The following is a 23,304-nucleotide window of genomic DNA, read 5'->3' as shown; positions in this document are numbered from 1 at the left end:
CAAGTAATAACAGTTAATTATTTATCTAACCCCTGGCCACATGTGAATTAAAATTATAGGTAATGTTATAACACTGACCACGGGAGGTGAGTTTCTGAGTTCGGGTCCCGGACCATCACATAGTAGTAATAAACCAGAAAGTTTAAAGACTGAAAATTCATTCTGACTGGTGAGGAAAAGTTTAGGGAGCTGTTTAGCGAGGAGGGACGCTACAAGATGCGAAGGCTTCAGAAGCCTTATAAATGTAGGTGTGAGGGAATATTGTTTTGAAATAAAATGACGAATTAAGTTATGAGAGGATATTAAAACGGTAAATTGGGAAGAAAGTAACTAAGGGCAATCAAGAGTGGTAGGTAAAACTTCTCTGTGTCATCCAGCGTGGTCGAACTAGAAAAGTAAGAATGATTTAGAGAAATCTGCATTATGCATAACGCATCTCAGTCTTATCTCGAAGCACCACTCCAGTAGTATCTTATCTACAGACGCATATTTCAAGACGACAAATTTACACATATAATAATCCGTGACGTCATAAGTAATGACTCTACGGATCCACGGCAGTACAATGGGCTGGCAATAAAGCCCGCTTGTGTCAGTGATACCAGTCGAGGGCGACGGCGTAATGCGACCCTTGAGTTGGAAAACAATGAGAACTGGTGGGAGGACACACATGCTGCTGCCTTTATATTTCAGCGCGTATCCTGAGGAACTTCTGTTTCTTATAGCATGTGAGCGAAACTGAAGGTAACGCGCTAGCACTGGAAAACGATACAGGTACTGCGTTTTTGTTGGAAACTTACAAGGTTCTATGTGTAGTTCTTCTTCTTTATAATAGTTCATTTTAATATTTCCTCAGGTAAATATCCTCCGTTACACGACATGAACAAGAATTCCATCGACAAATTTTTAAAGGTTGTCTAGAGATACCTTCCGAGTGTTTTGGTATACGGGACCTGTAGTCTACGGCAGCCCGTTACAGAGTAATAACTTGATTATGACGTATTCAGTTTGTTATCGCAATAACCCTTCTTTCTATGAAAATACTGCTTAAACAACTATTGCAGATGCAGTACGATGCGCCAGAGTCATACGCCGAACACTAAGGTCTTCCCTCTCGGTGATGTCACGTGGCCGACTGGAGTCCAGTCTCCTTGCGACCGTACATTCTCGTGACCGCCCCTGCTTGCAGTCATGTACAGTGGACATCTGGCTTCTTGTAGCAATATTACACGACCCCGTTCAAACTCAGTGCCGTGTTGATAATGGTGTGTTTGTCACCTTTCTTGACTAACATAACTTACCATGTCCAACTCCAAAGGCAACTAACGCTCACGACCGTTATAATGTGTACTTAAAGCAAACCTGATTTGCACCCTCACAGCCACATCCTCAGATGCGACTGGCGCGAAATTTTTATAGACATCATCTTTCGGATGTAGAAACACGCCTACCAACTATCCTTTACGTCACACAACTCCTTCTTGGTGTTGCGATTTTTTGTTCCCGTCACATGTATATCAGGTGGACCATTTCAATCCATAATGGGGAATAACTCGGGACGGACATTACAGCAAAATGCTTTTTATAAAAGTTGTAGGTGGCCAAAAGCGTTACGCATTGCTACTAATAGCCGCGACCTTGAAAATGATTTTCAAGCTGATTTGGAGACTAAAGTGATTTTTTGAAATGGGAACCGTAATATTTGATTTAAAATTAGAAAAGAGCGGCAAATTTACTTATAAAATGATACATTGTTCAAGGTTATAGCAAGACTGAATGAAGGTCCAACAAGCAAATATATTTTTAGTTGTAGTACGGATTGACTCGAAATAGAGGAGGATGCAAAATAAATATTATATACAAATTGCAAAGAGCATAAGGGGTGATGATGTATCATTAACAATAACCATGATTTTAAAGGTAACTATCGAAGATCAATCGAATGCTGTGTTTTATTTCATAAAAACACGTATTTGTGACTTCAGATTTCGAAACCATGAAGAAAGATTTGAACTTTAAATTTTAATTAAGTTGTTAGTTGGCAAAAATAAATACATCAGCCGGCCGGTGTGTCCGTGCTGTTCTAGGCGCTTCAGTCTGGAGCCGCGTGACCGCTACGGTCGCAGGTTCGAATCCTGCCTCGGGCATGGATGTGTGTGATGTCCTTAGGTTAGTTAGGTTTAAGTAGTTCTAAGTTCTAGGGGACTGATGACCACAGATGTTAAGTCCCATAGTGCTCAGAGCCATTTGAACCATTTTGCTGATTCTGATCCCTAACCCGAGTTATTCTCCATTATTGATTAAAATTGTCCACCCTGTATGTGTGTGTGTTTGTGTGAGTGTGCGTGTGTGTTTGTGTGTGTGTGTGTGTGTGTGTATGTGTGTGTGTGTGTGTGTGTGTGTGTGTGTGTTGCACATCTTCTAAACTACTGGAGTTATTTCAACCAAACTTGGTACACATATCCTTCACTCTCAGGCAACAATTGCTACAGGGGTAACAATGACGACTATCATAGTTCAGGAAATATAATGTTATTAACACTGAGACGCCTGAAAATTGTCGCCTTGTGAAAGACGTTTAAATTTATTTCTTCTTTGTTATTAACTCTGTTGGCAACACAGGCAACACAATTTGCAGACATAATCCACATATGCCACAAAATGTACCAGCACTAGTATATTGTTGTAAGACAAATAGTTCAGGAGATATGACGTCATAAGCGCTGAGATGCGTGAAAAAATGCGGCATCACGCACGAAGTCTTAATACAATTATTCTTTACTACTAGAACACTCCTACAGTCATGCCAGCTAAAGGAAATTCGCGACACCGCAGCGCTCTTGACAGCATCCCATTGCGAAGCAGTAGTCATCTAAAGAGCTATGAAGTGGTGTTGACATAGAGAGCAGCTGCGCCCAGCGTACTGAAACTATCTAGGATACTGTTCTTATACATTTGTGCATTATAAATATTTCTTTGTGCTATTGTTTCATATACATACAAGTTAGAGCGCCTTCTAACCGTCGTGCGAGGCATCAGCAACATGCCAACACACTATTCGAATGTGTATGCCGTGCTTACTCCCTCTCAATACCCATGGTGCATGTAGCAGTGTAAGGATATGTTCTACAGTCTAATTCAGTGGTCATCAATCATTATGCCCCGTGTATCTCCAAAGGCAATTTTCCAATCCAGCCTGTAACACTAGGGCGTAGGCCCTTGGCCTAGTCCTAGTGTAATCTTTAATTCAAATTATACATAACCATATCGAAAGTATATTATAAAATTTACAACTTATTAAATACTACAAAAAGTAGGATTATAGTATAAATATATAAAATAAGTGCAAGAACTACTTTACTGATAGCACACACACAAAAAGAATTATATGAATTTGTATACGTTTCTGACTTGCTAATTATGTGGCTGTGGTTGTTTTCTACACACCAGCTTCACCAACTTCGTTAGTGCGAGTGTCTGTGATGATTCTGGATTAAACCGACTGCAGAGAAACACATCTCGCACAGATAATTATAGGAGTGGCGGAAGGTATGTAATGACAATGCCACTAATCCAGTAAACTCTTTGCGTGCCTGAGACAAGCTACCACAATCTGTTTTCGATTTTTATTTTCAGTGAACTGTTAATGGACAGTACCAAAAAATTTTCTTTTAATTTTACCAGAAGATCTGGGAACTTGATGGCGGTGGTGCACATCGAATTTGTAATCCGTTCTTGTGTACTATCGTCTTTCTGTGTTTTTGGAAAGTATTTTAAAAACTGTAACCTGAGTTTTTGAAGGAAGAATTTGATTTCCAAAATAGCGTCAGCAATACTAACTTCATTTTGTCTACTGTGTGAAAAACTGCAAAATCCTAATTTTGGTTGATTGCGTTAATAAAGGTTGTTGCAAAACCCCTTTTCTTTCTAACAATGTTTAAAACTATATCTGTCAAAACTTTGAAGCTGAAGATTATGCTCGTTAAATATGTTGAATAAACCCGTAAAATAATTTATTTAAGAAATCCGCTCTTCATCTGCAAAATGCTTCGCCAAATCGGATTTCAGCTTTGTAAGAAAACATTTTACCTCCAGAATTAAATTCTCACTCTGGAGCGGAGTGTGCGCTGATGTGAAACTTCCTGACAAAACTGTGTGCCGGACCGACAGCCTAACGCAGGACGTTGCCTTTTACGGGCAAGTGCTCTGCTGTACTTGCCCGCTAAAGGCAAAGATCCCGAGTTCGAGTCTTGGTCTGGCACACTGTTTAATCTGCCGCGAGCTTCAACGTTTTATGTCTTTTTCAGTTCAAAAAGGTAAGTCAATACACGTTCTCGCGTGACCAGCGAACGTAGGTGTGCAAAAATAATTCATTGTGTGTAGCTTCTATCTCCTTAGCGTCCGCTGCTTCGCTCGCGTAGACTATATAGCCCGCAGAGATTTTTTCTTCTGTTTTGATTTAATCGAATTTTTATGTTTAATAAACGTAAACATGATAAACATGATCCGTTACGTTGTTCACAAATTGCAGTACTTTCTAACTTTTTCACGATAATTAAGGACAGAATGTACTTCTGATCGAAAAGCGATTGTGGTAGCTGCAGTCCAAAGCTTTTGTTAATCATGCCTCTTGCGTTCTAGTGGAGATATTTCCATAGCAACTTTCATCACCTAACAAATGTTTCTTTATATCTAACAGAGAAGTTTAAAACCAACTTTCATAAATTTTGCTTTATAACTTTTTAATGTAACAAAATATTTTCTTAAAAATTTTCTTCCCCTACTGCACTTTCTTAGGGACTGAATTTCCAGAAACACATTTTATTTTTATTTCTGACCAAGAAGTCAAATACTAATTGTCATAACTGTATCCTTAGAAATTCTTTCGTAGTTTTTTAATAATTATTTTCTTTCAAAAAAACTTTCACCCACTACTTTACTCGTTTAGTGGCTGAGAAACCAAATACCAGTTTCCGTAGTTCTAGCTTCAAAATTCCCTTAATAGCGACGTACTTTCAAAAAGCCTTTCTTCCCTTATTTCGTCCCCTTAGGAGTGACATTTCGGACAAGCTCTTATTAAAGGATGCCTACAACATAAGTTCCAACCACTCCCCAAACTTCAGCTTTCTATCCTTAGCGGATTGGGCTGGGCGATGATGAGTCAGTGAATCAGTCCGACCCTACTTTACCTCCTTAGGGGTTGAATTTCGAAAAACAGTGAAGTAGGTATTTTGCATCTCTAATCGAGAAGTCAAGCACCAGTTTTCAAAGATTTAGCTTCAAAAATTCTTTCTAAATAAAATATTTTGATAATATGTTTCACCTATTTCACTCCCTCAGGTACTGAATTTCCAGAAACAATGACATGCGTATGTTTGATTTCTAACAGAGAAGCCAAATACAAATTTTCAAAGATTTAGCTTCAAAAATGGTTGCACAATGAAATATTTTCATAAAAATTTTCATGCCTCTTTTCGCCGCATAGGGACTGATTTCCAAAAACAGTGAAATACGTAGTCTTTTATTTATAACTGAGAAGCCATTTTAAATTTTCATTGATTTAGCGAAGAAACCAAATACCGATTTTCGTAGGTCTAGCTTCAAAATTTCCTTAATAGAACATTTTTCAAAAAAAATCCTTCCTCACTTATTTCATGCGATAGAGTTGCAATTTCGAAAAACCCCTTCTTAAACAACGCCTACAATAGGCAATTTTTTTAATTGTAAATGCGGAACATTTATCGCGAATCTGGAAAAAAGCGCAGGTGACGCCTGTATATAAGAAGGATAGAAGGACGAATCCTCAAAATTACAGACCAATATCCTTAACATCATTTTGTTGCAGGATTCTCGAACATATTCGCAGTTCGAATATAATGAATTTCCTTGAGACAGAGAAGTTGCTGTCCATGCATCAGCATGGCTTTAGAAAGCATCGCTCCTGCCAAACGAAACTCGCCCTTTTTTCACATGATATCTTGCGAACCATGGATGAAGGGTATCCGACGGATGCCGTATTCCTTGACTTCCGGAAAGCGTTTGACTCGGTGCCCCACTGCAGACTCCTAACTGAGGTACGAGCATATGGGATTGGTTCCCAAGTATGTGAGTGGCTCGAAGACTTCTTAAGTAATAGAACCCATTACGTTGTCCTCGATGGTGAGTGTTCATCGGAGGTGAGGGTATCATCTGGAGTGCCCCAGGGAAGTGTGGTAGGTCCGCTGTTGTTTTCTATCTATATAAATGATCTTTTGGATAGGGTGGATAGCAATGTGCGGCTGTTTGCTGATGATGCTGTGGTGTAAGGGAAGATATCGCCGTTGAGTGACTGTAGGAGGATACAAGATGACTTGGACAGGATTTGTGATTGGTGCAAAGAATGACAGCTAACTCTAAATATAGATAAATGTAAATTAATGCAGATGAATAGGAAAAAGAACCCCGTAATGTTTGAATACTCCATTAGTAGTGTAGCGCTTGACACAGTCACGTCGATTAAATATTTGGGCGTAACATTGCACAGCGATATGAAGTGGGATGGTGGTTGTGGGGAAGGCGAATAGTCGTCTTCGGCTCATTGGTAGAATTTTGGGAAGATGTGGTTCATCTGTAAAGGAGACCGCTTATAAAACACTAATACGAAGTATTCTTGAGTACTGCTCGAGCGTTTGGGATCCCTATCAGATCGGATTGAGGGAGGGCATAAAAGCAATTCAGAGGCGGGCTGCTAGATTTGTTACTGGTAGATTTGATCATCACGCGAGTGTTAGGGAAATGCTTCAGGAACTCGGGTGGGAGTCTCTAGAGGAAAGGAGGCGTTCTTTTCGTGAATCGCTACTTAGGAAATTTAGAGAACCAGCATTTGACTGCAGTACAATTTTACTGCCGCCAACTTACATTTCGCGGAAAGACCACAAAGATAAGATAAGAGAGATTAGGGCTCGTACAGAGGCATATAGGAAGTCATTTGTCCCTCGTTCTGTTTGGGAATGGAACAGGGAGAGAAGATGCTAGTTGTGGTACGAGGTACCCTCTACCACACACCGTATGGTGGCTTGCGGAGTATGTATGTAGATACAAGTAGGTCAGTATCATTAAACACACCCTCCAAGTCATGGATTTCAATCGCAAATTTTTCATCCATTTTTATATCTTCTACTATTTGATCAACAATACCTTGTCTTATATCAGGAAGTTTACGACCTACATTTGCGTCAGAATTCGGAATAGTTTTCATTGCTTCAGCGGAATTTTTTCTATAACATTTTATCTGCTATAAGCAAAGATTCAGGAATAATAAGAGATTCGACTGCTATATAAGTGATTTAACGCTAACTCATACGATGTATACAGTGCCACCTTTGTTGATTTTGAAAATTGTGTATTAAAATGATTGAAATGCCTCTAAGCTCTATGAAACTTAACATCTGAGGGCATCAGCCCCCCTAGACTTAGATCTACTTAAACCTAACTAACCTAAGGAGATCACACACATCCATGCCCAAGGCAGGATTCGATCCTGCGACCGTAGCAGCAGAGTGGTTCCGGACTGAAGCGCCTAGAACCTCTCGGCCACAGCGGCCGGCTAAAATTATGTATTATGTTTGAACTTCAATTTAAATTTTCTTCTTTGCCGACGGCAAATTCGACTGGCTTGTCTTTATAATTGGTGATTGGTGATCAATACATTTGTCTGTGACGTACGGATTGTTTCATAGAATTATTCGACAGCGTCTGGTTGCAAATAATACATAGCTGAAGTGATGGATCACATAACGTCGATACGAATCCTTATTTTCTCAGGTTTTTCGACTTGCACACATACGGTTCAACCTCAACGCAGATTTGTCGATGTCCCGCAGTGGAGCACGCGTTGTCGCACTGTTCACTGGCGGTGGTTCAACACTAAAAATTAGTTCACAAATATAAAGAATTAGATCTGAGACTTCGAGTGAAGAAAAGAAACTTACACACAATAGTCATGAAAATATATTGACACTGAACCCCTTGAGTGAGAAGACGCAAAAGGGCCAATGATGTCTGCGGCATTCGACGACCCACATATTACCTACCACGCAATCACAAAATTGGCTGCTAATTTCAGCAGGTGGTTGGTCTGGAGGTATCCAGTGGTGAGCACAGAATGAGGCTACGGAGCGTAGCTGAACTGCTCAATCGACGAGTAACTAACAACAGTGCTACAGTGCCAGCGGTGTTGACACAAAGCACAGCAATGGCATCGATAAGCAAAGCAAGCGTTACATTATATCTGCAACAACAATTGCCGAAGTGGGAAAGCAACCTGAAGAATTTCGCAGAATGAAAATGACGTAACAGATGACATATTAGTACTTCTGCATTATGGGTCAGTGGATTGTGTGGTGTCGTATATGCTCGACTGTGTGGACGATGTACACTCGTGCTCAAAAGTATCCGGACGACCTGAATTGCATTTCGCCTGATTCGAATGCAATATCAGGGAACATGCTATCACAGATAAGAAGGTCCTAAAGGCTTGTAAGCTCACATTTATTACAACATATGACATACTTGAAATGTTACCACTCTCATTATTAAGTCAGATAGGCAATTCACGTAATAAGTTCGTCGTATTCATGATTTCCTCTTCAAAGTAACATATCGTACTTATTATTTAACACAAAATGACATTAAAAATTTAAGTTATTCACGAGAAGCTAGTTGAGAATAAGTATGAATTTCAAATGACACGACGAACCGTCTCGTTCTGCATATGGATTCAAACCCAGGTCATGCAGACTAAGCAAAGACTTCGTAACTGACGGAAACTAACAGTCATTCCTGACTAGGCATACAGAGAGTGATATACCTCAACTTTAAACAGTATCAGTTACCAAATATCAACTTTAAATTACATAACGTAAACATTTTAACGGACGCGAATTTCTACCCACCATCTATTGTCCTTGTTAACGAACTACGAGAAATGTTAAATATTGCTTCTGCACAAGTAACTTACTTGAAATGCCGTGAGGTAAAGCTTTGTGCTGGACAGCGATTCGACCCCAGAACCTAACTGGGTTGTCATCGAAGCACAATCAACTGAGACATATCGGATTTTCTCGGCAGTAGCTAGATGTTTTAACTGAAATGACGAAACGAACGTTAATTTATTCTTTCCCAGGACTCCTACCTGGCACCTATCGCTGTTATATTCTAGAGAAAACTAACTTTAAAAATGGGTTTGTTACACCAGCAGCTACATGTGAGCATGTTTGAACTAGAAATAATAAGGCGAAGAGTTCACTGCCGACTGGGAATCGAACCCCATACTTATCGGTGTTGACTGCACACAAAGAGACGTCAGGTACCGAATTTTTCTCCACCAGCAGCTCGGAATAACATCCTTGAACTTACAGTGATATCGCAAACAGTTCTGTGTCTCACTGGGACTCAAAAACGTCAGATGTCGTTACTGTTGAGAACGAATAAAAATACATTAAAAATCAAAATTATTATCCACCAGCAGATAGGTGTTCTCATGCTAGAGCTTGATAATACATAATGAAAGCTTTAGTGCCGGGCCAGGATTCGAACCCATTCACGTGTAATATATGGAGATATTAAGGAATCTGCTCTTTTGAACAAACGACAAATTGCAGTCGAGCTGTATTGTCACGAAGGGATCAAATTCCGCGTTAAGGGCGGTCTGAGTTGCATTCCCAGTTCAGAACCAATTTTATCGACATACAGAAGCTCAAATAAAAGCAGGAATAAGTGTCCTGTGACCCTACATGGCGATTGTTTCGTCACTAGAAATAAATAACTAGTATAAGAAAGGTTACTGCTGATAGAGTTTCTACGTGTCGCGACTTTATTGTGGTTCAACCTAACGTCTACTTGGTAGAGAAGGAATATCATGTTTAACGTGAATGTCAGACCTCAATGCCATATACCTTCTTCGCTTGGCGTAGCGAGAGGAGAACAGAATCTGTCTCTTCTTATCAAAAATAATCAGCAGAAGTTTGAATCGAACCATGACCATAGGCATATGGACCTAGCATCAACCAAAGAGACCACCGAATTATCTTCTGGATCACTAATTTTTGTATCATAACAATGTTGCGACTCACTGGATGAGAATTCTGACACACACAGGTTCCCTGTGGTGGTTTGCAGCATGTTCAGTACTTTCATTTACTTGGTTGACCGAATCGCCATGAGCTCTCTGCCTCGGCTACCCAGTGCATACATTCGACTCTATTTTGTAATCACCCGAAATAAAATCACGTAACTGACACCTACACAGAACTGCCAACAGTGTAGGATGCAGAAATTTAAATAGGAAGTGTTCCTTTCGACTTGCGCTACTCTATTGCGCTGTTTGTTGAAAACGTCGTGCAGTGCAAAAGAAAAGCTGTAACTGTCTGCCTCTCAGAAGTCTAGATCCGGCCATATGCATTATCTCACAGCACTGCGCAATGCTGAAGTTCTGGAGGAATTGTTGTTGATTTCTGGAGGTGGTGCAGCTATGTGTCAGCTAGTAACATAATGGTAAGCGTCGCGATCTGTTGATAAGACGTCGCGAGTTCGGGTACGTTCACTGCAACATTTTTTTAAAACGCAATACTGCTGTCTGGTGAAGTTATCGATATAATGGAACTTTGAACATAATTCCCTTCACTTCTCAACCCAAAATAGTCGCATGTGGAAAAAGGGCTAACTTCTGCGACATTTTGTTCTTTTCAGGTTTAATAGATGGCCAGGCTGCAGATGCATCTTGATACTTTTGTGTTATGTATGGGGGGAGCGCATCGTGGCAAAATAGTTAAAAAGTATTTTCTACATTAGCTGTCGTGTGGCAGTGGCATTTAATTCTTCATCAAACCTTGTTTGTCAGCTTTAACTCAGAACAAGTTTTCTACATGCATGTAATCAATAAACTGCATGTGCATCGTCAGACTGTTATAGACTTCAGAGAATTCGCATATATCGTTGATGATTAATTTCTCTCTCATGTTCACTAATGTTTTAACAATACTAAAAGAAACCTTACGAAAACTGTGCACTGTATTATAAGAAATGATACAAAACTACCCACGACAACCTTACGACGAAAGTCTGCTTCAATAAAACCGAGTATCGGTACACAAGCGAGCCTCTAACAGCACGAATTAGTAAAATACTAATGACTTAGATTTCGACTGGGTCTGTGTTTGATTGGTATGCTGTTTCATACTCAAGTGGTATGCAAATGTGGCATTTCATAAATAAAGAGCGGTACGAGGCGTTACTGTGATCTGACTGCTTGTAGCTCTTTCACAGAAGAGATAAAAATGTTACAGTCAGCAAGAATGGAACTCCAAACCATAACAGACGCGTTCTTACAGGATAGCGCGTTTCCACAGAGCTAGGGAAGATGCATGTATCGAGGTTTCCTACTACGAGATCAATAGTGGCTAGAACTCGTAAACCGCCATTAAAGGGCGAGATTAGATGCGATTTTCACGTGCAATGACTTTCCTTGGCTGAAAACCGTACATTTACAATCTTTTGTTACAGCTCAACCGATAATAACTCAGATTATTCAATTGAAATGACAGGAAAAATCAAGTGAACCTTGACGCTTAATTCCGTGCACACCAGGAAGTAACTCGTCAATCACAGATTTGGCAAACATACCTTCCCTTGTTGCCAAATCTCAGTTACATTACCAGAAGGATGAAGACGAACCGATGTGATCCTACAGTGGGCTGGGAAGTGACCATAGCTGACGTCTCAAAGACGCGGCTGCTACGGCCTGGAATACGTAATCCGTCTGATTCACATTTCTGTAACTGGGTTTAGGGACTGGAGCGTAGTTACTTACTCAGAAAGGACTGCAAACTAAGCTTCGTAAATCAGTAACTCTCGTAGTTGTTTTTATATTTCTTTCGTAAGTGTACTCTAAACTATGAATCTCATTGACGAACGTTTTCGTGCCTCGCCAATAGTAGAGCACAACAAACAAATAAAAACAAAAAAAAAGAATGTGTGTGTGTGTGTGTGTGTGAGAGAGAGAGAGAGAGAGAGAGAGAGAGAGTGAGGGAGAGAGATAAAAATAAAAAAGAATGAGAGAGAGTGAAAAATTGTTTCAAAGAAACTATATCATGATATGTAAAGAAATCTTTCATTAAAATGGCACTTTCCATATCATTACCGAATGTCGTATTCATGATCTATGGAACAAGTATTAATCTAATCTAATGTAATCATATAATATTGCTGACTAGTCATGAAGAGGCACAAATTACAGACTTGAAAATTAAAGACGACAGTTTTTGTAATAAACCGGGACTCCTATAAAGACCCTTTCGTCCCTGTTAACTAACCACGAAAGATTTGTGGTATACCTCCATTCAGAAGGAACAATGTGTTCATGCATTTAAAGATGAAGCGCATGATGTGAAGTTCTGTGACGGAGATACGAACCCAACAGGCAATTGGATTGTTAACTAAGTAAAATCAAATGTTACGTATCGGTTTTTCCTGCCAGCCGCTAGATGTTTGAATCTAAAATAACGATACAAATTTTTGTGCCTGAGCGGCAATCGAACCGCACACGTACTGTCCTTTTTTATCATCCACGGAAATAGCTTAAGTAACACTTGCTTACTCACCAACAGTAAGATGTGTGCGTGTTTGACCAGAAATAACGACACCTATTGCGATTGTTGGCAACACATGAACATACATTAAAAATGCACATTAATTTCCACTAGCAGACTGGTGTGCACGTTACAGGGCTTGAAATGATATTATGAATATTTTTCTACTGGATCAGGATTCGGACCCACATAATTACCTTTGGAGGAGACCTAGAGAAGACTGCAGTCTTGGGAAAAGGAACGAAATGATTGAACTATACTGTTCCGAGAGATTCAGATCCTCGAAAACGGAGATACGAATTCGAATCACAGTCCAGTACCAAATTTTTCAACGTTGTAGTTCAATCAAATACAAGAAAAATAAGAGCCTTGTTCCTTCAAATGGCTATCGGTTCATCAAATAAAATAATTTTTTCTAATGTAAGTAAGTTTACTGGAGACAGTATTTCTGTTTACCATGACCTCCGCCTATGTCATTTCTCAACGTAACCGGCTCTGCCCAGTTGGTAATGAAGGAACGTGATGTTTAAGGCGGATTCTGGATTATAACATCTTTCTCTTGAGGTTACCAGAGGTAACATAAATCTGTTTGTGCCTCTTAAAAGTAAACGCCTGAATCCACGCATTGCACCTGTGATAGTCCGTTCCACCATACCATTGTGGCCACATTTCCCAGCCCCAGGATTGTGCTGTAACGGAAGAAGTGCTTAGCTTTCAAAATTAGACACGGTGGAAAAAATGCGAGTCTATTAAATGGTTAAGTAGAAGCAATCTTCTGACGTGGAGATTATGCTATTCTCATGCCAGCAGCATGTAAAGGTTCTTCTAGGCATAATAGCCTCGATGTGAAGCCATTTTGAAATTTTCAGTAATTCAGTAAATTTCTTAGTTCGTGAAAATCCACTGTGAGGTCTGAAGTTACCGGATAATTCGATTATTACCGTCATTATTACTATCACTTTCCTCACGCCGTTGCTGGAACCCATGTGCTTGAAGATCATTTAATGCCTTTTGGTCATTATAGAAGTAGTTGCCCAAGAAGAGGTTCTTTCCCTGTCTACGGAGTCCTTTTCATGTTAATATCAAACATCAGCAATTACTCACAGATTACATTAAAACTAAAGTGCCGGCCGGAGTGGTCGTGCGGTTCTAGGCGCTACAGTCTGGAGCCGAGCGACCGCTACGGTCGCAGGTTCGAATCCTGCCTCGGGCGTGGATGTGTGTGATGTACTTAGGTTAGTTAGGTTTAATTACTTCTAAGTTATAGGCGACTGATGACCTCAGAAGTTAAGTCGCATAGTGCTCAGAGCCATTTGAACCATTTGAACCTAAACGGGCCCTTTATCATTACAGGCCCAGGGTAGTGCTACATCATACTGACAACAGTAATGTTCTTAAACTGACAGCCGCACTGTTTTAGCATATTTTGTAATCATTTAAATAAAACAACATGACTTTCCAGTGGGAGACATTTCGTCCCCTTTTCCTTGTGTGAAATTTGTCAGTAAGCTTTTTGCCTTCCAACCAACGAAATACGGTAGAAAACGGCCCGTAAACGATTCACAAACCACGATTTAGTGCCGTTAAGACGATTTCTTTGAACATTGTCGTAGCTGAAGGAATTTAGTTTTTTTTAAATCGTCTTACGCAGCAACGTTCACAGATATCTCAAATAGAAAAAGCTATTTATCCAGGTACGAACGTAGTAAAACAAACTTCCCACAGTTTGTGTCAGGTTGATCTTTTCGTCTTATAGCACTGAGTAAGTATTTTGTCTAAGAGGTGTCACAAGTTGTGTTCCTGTATCTGTGGGAATCATTGGTTGAAAACGAGTTTAACACCAATGGGTACAGTACTGCGAAATATTCAAAATGATTATCAACCTAAGTCTGAGTTCATCCACAAACTGAGGCGTATTTATAATACTGTAGCTAGACTGTGTATCCTTGTCCTCCTTGGGTGGGCATTGAAAGGCATTTACACACACGTATACAATACTATGAATACTTACCGAGCGAGGTGGCGCAGTGGTTAGCACACTGGACTCGCATTCGGGAGGGCGACGGTTCAATCCCGTCTCCGGCCATCCTGATTTAGGTTTTCCGTGATTTCCCTAAATCGTTTCAGGCAAATGCCGGGATGGTTCCTTTGAAAGGGCACGGCCGATTTCCTTCCCAATCCTTCCCTAACCCGAGCTTGCGCTCCGTCTCTAATGACCTCGTTGTCGACGGGACGTTAAACACTAACCACCACCACCACTATGAATACTTCAAACGCTGTAGCTAACGTTGCTCTCATAAAATGATTTTGTTTTGTTAATTTCTCTTGGTCTTCAGCGTGCAATATGTGTTGTAAAAACAGTCTTACACAAAACAATTGTCCGCAAGGTGGACAATGCAATCGTGCTGCCTTCAGAATTCTGTGTCCAGCAATATGCTCGATCTGGCTACATTGTAGAATGTGGCACTTCCTAGAGGAAGTCTTGACTGCAGTCTGAGTGCATCACTTTTAACTGTGACTGCAGTCTTGAGGTAAAACGCAAGATAAGCTAATACGACATCTGGCAACCAAGAGCACACGTCGACATAATTTTTATCGCCCCCTTCCTATTCGTGCTGAAGCTATGAGTGTATTCCAAGCGAATCTACAAAATATTTCGCTTTCTGTCACATTGGTAATAACAGTTTGGTTCAACAATATTTTAGCGAAAGATTTCTTGGCCGACCATCCGCCTCTGAACACTGCATGCGTCTTAGTTCTCTGGGACCCGTTTGCTGCTTACCGGCGGGGGCTGAGGCACTGCGCTGCCACGCCTTCTGCCGACGTCTGCTCCACTCCTCATTCTCCACGGTGTAAAATGCTTTAATATTGTTGAGTGGTGACCCATAAAATCTGTATACAATTTGTGTTTCACACTCTATTGCAACGGAGGCACAAAACCGTTTTTATTTAGTGATTATTTTATTACACTAGAATGCAATACATCAATGTGACACAGATTTAATTTCATTGCGATCCAGTGCACTATAATTAAAGTGTCATATTCTGTTCTTTTTCCTTTCACAGGAGATTCCTCAAATAATTTATTTTTTCACGGATTCGTATGTGTTAGTCAAGGCACAGAGAGTAGATGCTGTCTAATGTGTTTGCTTCCTTTCTTTGATTCCCTATGGTAAATGGATGCAAAACATTGTGTCAATACTTTTCAGAACCTGCTCCATAGCTACTCAGGCATATTGCTTGTTTTGAGGTCTATATATTAATTAATGGAGAAGTTAACCCTGTTCAGAAGTGATATTTAAAATACTCAGTTGGGTTTAAGGCGACAAAATTTCCCATATTCGAAGCTACCCTGAGAAAAAGTAAGTCGCTAGAGCCGCTGTTAGTAAATGTCTACCGAGAGTTCCTAATTGCTACTGTGGAATTTTAGCATAGAGGCCCTACAGTAATCAAGAGCTTCATTTCCTTCATACTTATCACCCTGGCATGTGAGTCTTATGTGAAGAACAATATTGAAATTCGTATCTTTGACGGCCGATTCGAATTTCTTCAGAGATGCTTGTACTGTGAAGCAGCTTGACAGTCAGAAAGCCGAGATCTATTACCATTAACTGAACGTAATGGGTCGAGCTACCAAGAGGACTTGAAGTGTAAGGGTTTTTCTTCCGATATCGTTACAGAATTTTTTCTGGAAATTCGTAGCTCGATAAAATAAATCAGGAAAGAAGCTCGCATACGCTGGCCCCCACCACGGTTAGAACTGACGATTCATTGAGCCGGTGCGACACGAGACACAGGCTCCACCACGGGGCTACGAACACACTGCTGCCAGCACGCCACTCTCATCATGATATTGTTCGCTCAGCCTCATAACACATCGTGAAAGAAAATAAAACTTGTCACTTATGTGAAGAATAGCATTTCTTTAGCCAAAAAATTGAATTTTCGGTCTCAGTGTCTTAGTTTACATGAGGATTATATAGCACAAGTCATTCAAATGGAAAGGGAATATCAAGCGAATTTAGCGAGTCAGTTCCGTAGCATACGTGGAAGTGATTGCACTGTCACATTGTTGCCAAATGTTTGTGATGGTGTTGCCAATTCTCAGCTGTGCTATGAACAGCTCTGTAGCGGTATGTGAGAATCCCATGCTCATGTCATAGCAGGATACGGAGAGGAGGCGTGTGGTTTGGTTAATATGCAGCATTTTCTCCTACCAGTTGTGTCAAACATTCAGGTGTATAATCTTCCACAACAATTACAGTTTCCCACAAAATATATATGAATATAACACTTACCTTGTTACGTTCTAACAAAAGATAATTTCAGTACAATAAAAAGTTTTTGGAAATAAACTTTGCCCACCTGTCACAAAAAGTAAGATAACAAACACTATGCACCTCGAAATCGATTGCATCTATGTGCAATCTTGTGATCATACAGGTAGAATTTCATGAATTGCACGAGAATGTAGAACAATGCTGGTGCGAATGGAAGCTGTAAGAAACACAGTTAACTAATTATTCTGTGCCATGTAATAATCAATTCATTTGAAAATTCAGAAGAGAAGAAACTAAAAATCATGCCCATTAAGACAGAAAGTAAACTGCAGCTCTGCGCTTTTTCGTCTTCAGATCTATACAAATAATGTATACTAATCAGCGTATTCATTGCTTTCGTAATGTTTCCCTCTTGTTTAGTCGTCTAATGATGAACTGGATCCACACCCATGAGTCTGATTGTTTCTTTGTATCCTTCCATTTACTATCATTGTGTGTCATTGCTCGGTGTTCAAAAAGCAATATATTATGCCTGCTCCCACGAGGTATTAGAACGAGGTCGCAAGAAGGCTGACGAATTATAATCAAAATACACCGAGACACCAATTTGTCTGTCGTTACGTCATGGTGTTAAGTCGACAGAAATAGTTTGATATGATTGCCTGTATCACCGGCATCCCGTTGTCGTCTTCTCTTACTGAGATTTTCACGTCACCCTGAACACAAGACGCCGAGAGAAATGTGTATATTCTCCGTGACGAAACATCCCACATTCCATTCATTCTGATCCATTCGTAACCTGCATTGGCAACAGTGAATGATAGGAAATCTTTTGTGAGGTGACTAATAACAATGACAATGGTAGCAATAAAAAATCAGTAATCAAAGATGTTTACTGCATTAGAGACAATTCCTAAGGATTAACAAAATAACCAAGAAAGACTGAGTGTTTAACTGTCGCACTGCAGAGGTCTTCTTACCACTTTGTTACTGAATTCTGTTCTGGTTGTCTGCAGAGAGAAAAGAAAGAACCCTGTAGCCATACATATCGCTAGTACAACAAGATATAACCTATCAACTATCCTTGCTTTACATCACGAGACGAACATGGCGTCACCCAGCTGATATTTGAAATACATTTCTGTTTTTTCTCTCTGTCTCTCTCTCTCTCTCTCTTTATTTTTATTTTTACTTTCTGAGGAAAGCATCGAGAAGCGCGAGGAATAAGCAAGTAGGCATATAATCTATTTACAGTTATTTTCATCGGGATACATAATGCAAAATACACATTTAAGTGTATTACTGCGGAATTCCAATTACTGACAGTCTATTCGTGAGCTTGTTCACATTCAGTGGGGTGAAACCTGTCACACAAGCAAGCAAAACGCAAATATTTCTTGCACCATGCGCAACACACAAACGAACGAGAAGAAGGAAATGGGATGCCGGTGATGCAGGCAATAATACCCAACTATTTCTACCGACTTAACCCCATGACGACAGACAAATTGGCGTCTCAGTGTATTTTGATTATAATTCGTTAGCCTTCTTGCGACCTCGTTCTAATACCTCGTGGGAGCAGGCGTAATATATTGCTTTTTGAACACCGAGCAATAACACACAAAGATAGTAGACGGAAGGATTCAAAGAAACAATCAGACTCATGGGTGTGGATACAGTTCATCATTAGATGACTAAACAAGAAGGAAACATTATGAAAGCAATGCATACGCTGAGTCGTATACATTATTTGTATAGATCTGAAGATGAAAAAGCGCACATCTGCACAGTGCCCGCATCTGCACTTTAGTTTCTGTCCACACCCATGAGTCTGATTGTTTCTTTGTATCCTCCCATCTACTAAAATTAGTTTTGACAGCAATGTTAGCTACAGCGTTCGAAGTATTCATAGTATTGTATACGTGTGTGCAAATGTCTTCCAATGCCCGTTCAAAGAAGACAAGGATACGCAGTCTATCTACAGTATTATAAATACACCTCAATTTGTGGATGAACTCTGACTTAGATTGATAATCATTTTGAATATTTGGCAGTACTGTACCCATTGGAGTTAAACTCGTTTCCAACCAATGATTCCCATAGCTACAGGAACACTACTTGTGATACCTCTTAGACAAAATACTTACGCAGTGCTATCAGATGAAAAGATCAATCTGACACAACCTGTGGGAAGTTTAACCCACAACCTTCGTACCTGGATAATAAGCTTTTTCTATTTGAGATATCTGTGAACGTTGCTGCGTAGGACGATTTAAGACGAAACTAAATTCCTTCAGCTACGACAATGTTTAAGGAAATCGTCTTAACGGCACTAAATCGTGGTTTGTGAATCGTTTACTGGCCGTACTCTGCCGCATTTCGCTGGTTGGAAGGCAAAAACATACTGACAAATTTCACACAAGGAAAAAGGGGACGAAATGTCTCCCACTGAAAGATCATGTTGTCTTATTTAAATGATTGCAAAATCAGCTAAACGGAACAGTGAGGCTGTCAGTATAAGCGCAATACTGTTGTCACTATGATGTTGCACTGCCCAGGGCCTGCAATGATAAAGGGCCCATTTAGGTTCAAATGGTTCAAATGGAGCACTATGGGACTTAACTTCTGAGGTCATCAGTCGCCTATAACTTAGAAGTAATTAAACCTAACTAACCTAAGTACATCACACACATCCACGCCCGAGGCAGGATTCGAACCTGCGACCGTAGCGGTCACTCGGTTCCAGACTGTAGCGCCTAGAACAAAACGGCCACTCCAGCCGGCACTTTAGTTTTAATGTAATCTGTGAGTAATTGCTGATGTTTGATATTAACATGAAAAGGACTCCGTAGACAGGGAAAGAACCTCTTCTTGGGCAACTACTTCTATAATGACCAATAGACATTAAATGATCTTCAAGCACATGGGTTCCAGCAACGGTGTGAGGAAAGTGATAGTAATAATGACGGTAATAATTGAATTATCCGGTAACTTCAGACCTCACAGTGGATTTTCACGAACTAAGAAATTTACTGAATTACTGAAAATTTCAAAATGGCTTCACATCGAGGCTATTATGCCTAGAAGAACCTTTACATGCTGCTGGCATGAGAATAGCATAATCTCCACGTCAGAAGAGTGCTTCTACTTAACCATTTAATAGACTCGCATTTTTTCCACCGTGTCTAATTTTGAAAGCTAAGCACTTCTTCCGTTACAGCACAATCCTGGGGCTGGGAAATGTGGCCACAATGGTCTGGTGGAACGAACTATCACAAGTGCAATGCATGGATTCAGGCGTTTACTTTTAAGAGGCACAAACAGATTTACGTTACCTCTGGTAACCTCAAGAGGAAGACGTTATAATCCAGAATCCGCCTTAAACATCACGTTCCTTCATTACCAACTAGGCAGAGCCGGTTTACGTTGGAAAATGACATAGGCGGAGGTCATGGTAAACAGAAATACTGTCTCCAGTAAACTTACTTACATTAGAAAAAATCATTTTATTTGATGAACCGATAGCCATTTGAAGGAACAGGGCTCTTATTTTTCTTGTACTTGACTGAACTACAACGTTGAAAAATTTGGTACTGGACTGTGATTCGAATTCGTATCTCCTTTTTCTAGGATCTGAATCTCTCGGAACAGTATAGTTCAATCATTTCGTTCCTTTTCCCAAGACTGCAGTCTTCTCTAGGTCTCCTCCAAAGGTAATTATGTGGGTCCGAATCCTGATCCAGTAGAAAAATATTCATAATATCATTTCAAGCCCTGTAACGTGCACACCAGTCTGCTAGTGGAAATTAATGTGCATTTTTAATGTATGTTCATGTGTTGCCAACAATCGCAATAGGTGTCGTTATTTCTGGTCAAACACGCACACATCTTACTGTTGGTGAGTAAGCAAGTGTTACTTAAGCTATTTCCGTGGATGATAAAAAAGGACAGTACGTGTGCGGTTCGATTGCCGCTCAGGCACAAAAATTTGATTTTACTTATTTAACAACCCAATTGCCTGTTAGGTTCGTATCTCCGTCACAGAACTTCACATCATGCGCTTCATCTTTAAATGCATGAACACATTGTTCCTTCTGAATGGAGGTATACCACAAATCTTTCGTGGTTAGTTAACAGGGACAAAAGTGTCTTTATAGGAGTCCCGGTTTATTACAAAAACTGTCGTCTTTAATTTTCAAGTCTGTAATTTGTGCCTCTTCATGACTAGTCAGCAATATTATATGATTACATTAGATTAGATTAATACTTGTTCCATAGATCATGAATACGACATTCGGTAATGATGTGGAAAGTGTCATTTTAATGAAAGATTTCTTTACATATCATGATACAGTTTCTTTGAAACAATTTTTTACTCTCTCTCTCATTCTTTTTTTATTTTTATCTCTCTCCCTCACTCTCTCTCTCTCTCTCTCTCTCTCTCTCTCTCTCTCTCTCTCTCGTCTCTCCCTCTCTCTCTCTCTCTCACACACACACACACACATTCTTTTTTTTTTTATTTGTTTGTTGTGCTCTACTATCGGCGAAGCACGAGAACGTTCGTCAATGAGATTCATAGTTTAGAGTACACTTACGAAAGAAATATAAAAACAACTACGAGAGTTACTGATTTATGAAGCTTAGTTTGCAGTCATTTCTGAGTATTATCAGTAACTACGCTCCAGTCACTAAACCCAGTTACAGAAATGTGAATCAGACGGATTACGTATTCCAGGCCGTAGCAGCAGCGTCTTTGAGACGTCAGCTATGGTCACTTCCCAGCCCACTGTAGGATCACATCGGTTCGTCTTCATCCTTCTGGTAATGTAACTGAGATTTGGCAACAAGGGAAGGTATGTTTGCCAACTCTGTGATTGACGAGTTACTTCCTGGTGTGCACGGAATTAAGCGTCAAAGTTCACTTGATTTTTCCTGTCATTTCAATTGAATAATCTGAGTTATTATCGCTTGAGCTGTAACAAAAGATTGTAAATGTACGGTTTTCAGCCAAGGAAAGTCATTGCACGTGAAAATCGCATCTAATCTCGCCCTTTAAATGGCGGTTTACGAGTTTTAGTCACTATTGGTCTCGTAGGAGGAAACCTCGATGCATGCATCTTCCCTAGCTCTGTGGAAACGCGCTAACCTGTGAGAACACGTCTGTTATGGTTTGCAGTTCCATTCTTGCTGACTGTAACATTTTTATCTCTTCTGTGAAAGAGCTACAAGCAGTCAGATCACACACCGATAAGTAAATCGCAAGGAAATACTTTCGGCTCATAGTGCAATGGTGAAAAACTTACAATGCTGCACGACAGGTAACGCCTCGTACCGCTCTTTATTTATGAAATGCCACATTTGCATACCACTTGAGTATGAAACAGCATACCAATCAAATACAGACCCAGTCGAAATCTAAGTCATTAGTATTTTACTAATTTGTGCTGTTAGAGGCACGCTTGTGTACCGATACTACGTTTTATTGAAGCAGACTTTCGTTGTAAGGTTATCGTGGGTAGTTTTGTATCATTTCTTATAATACAGTGCACAGTTTTCGTAAGGTTTCTTTTAGTTAACCTGAGAGAGAAATTAATCATCAACGATATATGCGAATTCTCTGAAGTCTGTAATAGTCTGACAATGCACGTGCAGTTTATTGATTACATGCATGTAGAAAACTTGTTCTGAGTTAAAGCTGATAAACAAGGTTTGATGAAGAATTAAATGCCACTGCCACACGACAGCTAATGTAGAAAATACTTTTTGACTATTTTGGCACGATGCGCTCTCCCCATGCATAATACAAAAGTTTCATGATGCATCTGCAGCCTGGCCATCTATTAAACCTGAATAGAAAAAAATGTCACACAAGTTAGCCGTTTTTCCACATGCGACTATTTTGGGTTGAGAAGTGAAGGGAATTATGTTCAAAGTTCCATTATATCGATAACTTCAGCAGACAGCAGTATTGCATTTTAAAAAATGTTGCAGTGAACGTACCCGAACTCGCGACGTCTCATCAACAGATCGCGACGCTTACCATTACGTTACTAGCTAACACATAGCTACAACACCTCCAGAAATCAACAACAATTCCTCCAGAATTTCAGCATTGCACAGTGCTGTGAGATAATGCATATGGCCGGATCTAGACTTCTGAGAGACAGACAGTTACAGCTTTTCTTTTGCACTGCACGACGTTTTCAACAAACAGCGCAATAGAGTAGCGCAAGTCGAAAGGAACACTTCCTAGTTAAATTTCTGCATCCTACACTGTTGACAGTTCTGTGTATGTGTCGGTTACGTGATTTTATTTCGGTGATTACAAAATAGAGTAGAAAATATGCACTGGGTAGCCGAGGCAGCTAGCTCATGGCGATTCGGTCAACCAAGTAAAT

General features: G+C 40.0%; 1 protein-coding gene across 1 annotated transcript in view; it reads left to right on the top strand.

The window, feature by feature from the left end:
• Positions 1-736: 736 nt before the first annotated feature.
• The window catches only part of LOC124596245, a 65,543-nt gene continuing 42,975 nt past the window's right edge, over positions 737-23,304 (top strand). Inside the window, exon 1 of the mRNA XM_047135312.1 lies at positions 737-774. The gene's annotated coding sequence lies outside the window, so the exon portion shown is untranslated. The remainder of the gene's footprint in view (positions 775-23,304) is intronic.

This window comes from Schistocerca americana, chromosome 2 (genome assembly GCF_021461395.2).
Source record: "Schistocerca americana isolate TAMUIC-IGC-003095 chromosome 2, iqSchAmer2.1, whole genome shotgun sequence".
Lineage (NCBI taxonomy): Eukaryota > Metazoa > Arthropoda > Insecta > Orthoptera > Acrididae > Schistocerca > Schistocerca americana.
The sequence above is the reverse complement of the archived record's forward strand: the minus strand, read 5'-3'. Positions and strand labels throughout refer to the sequence as shown.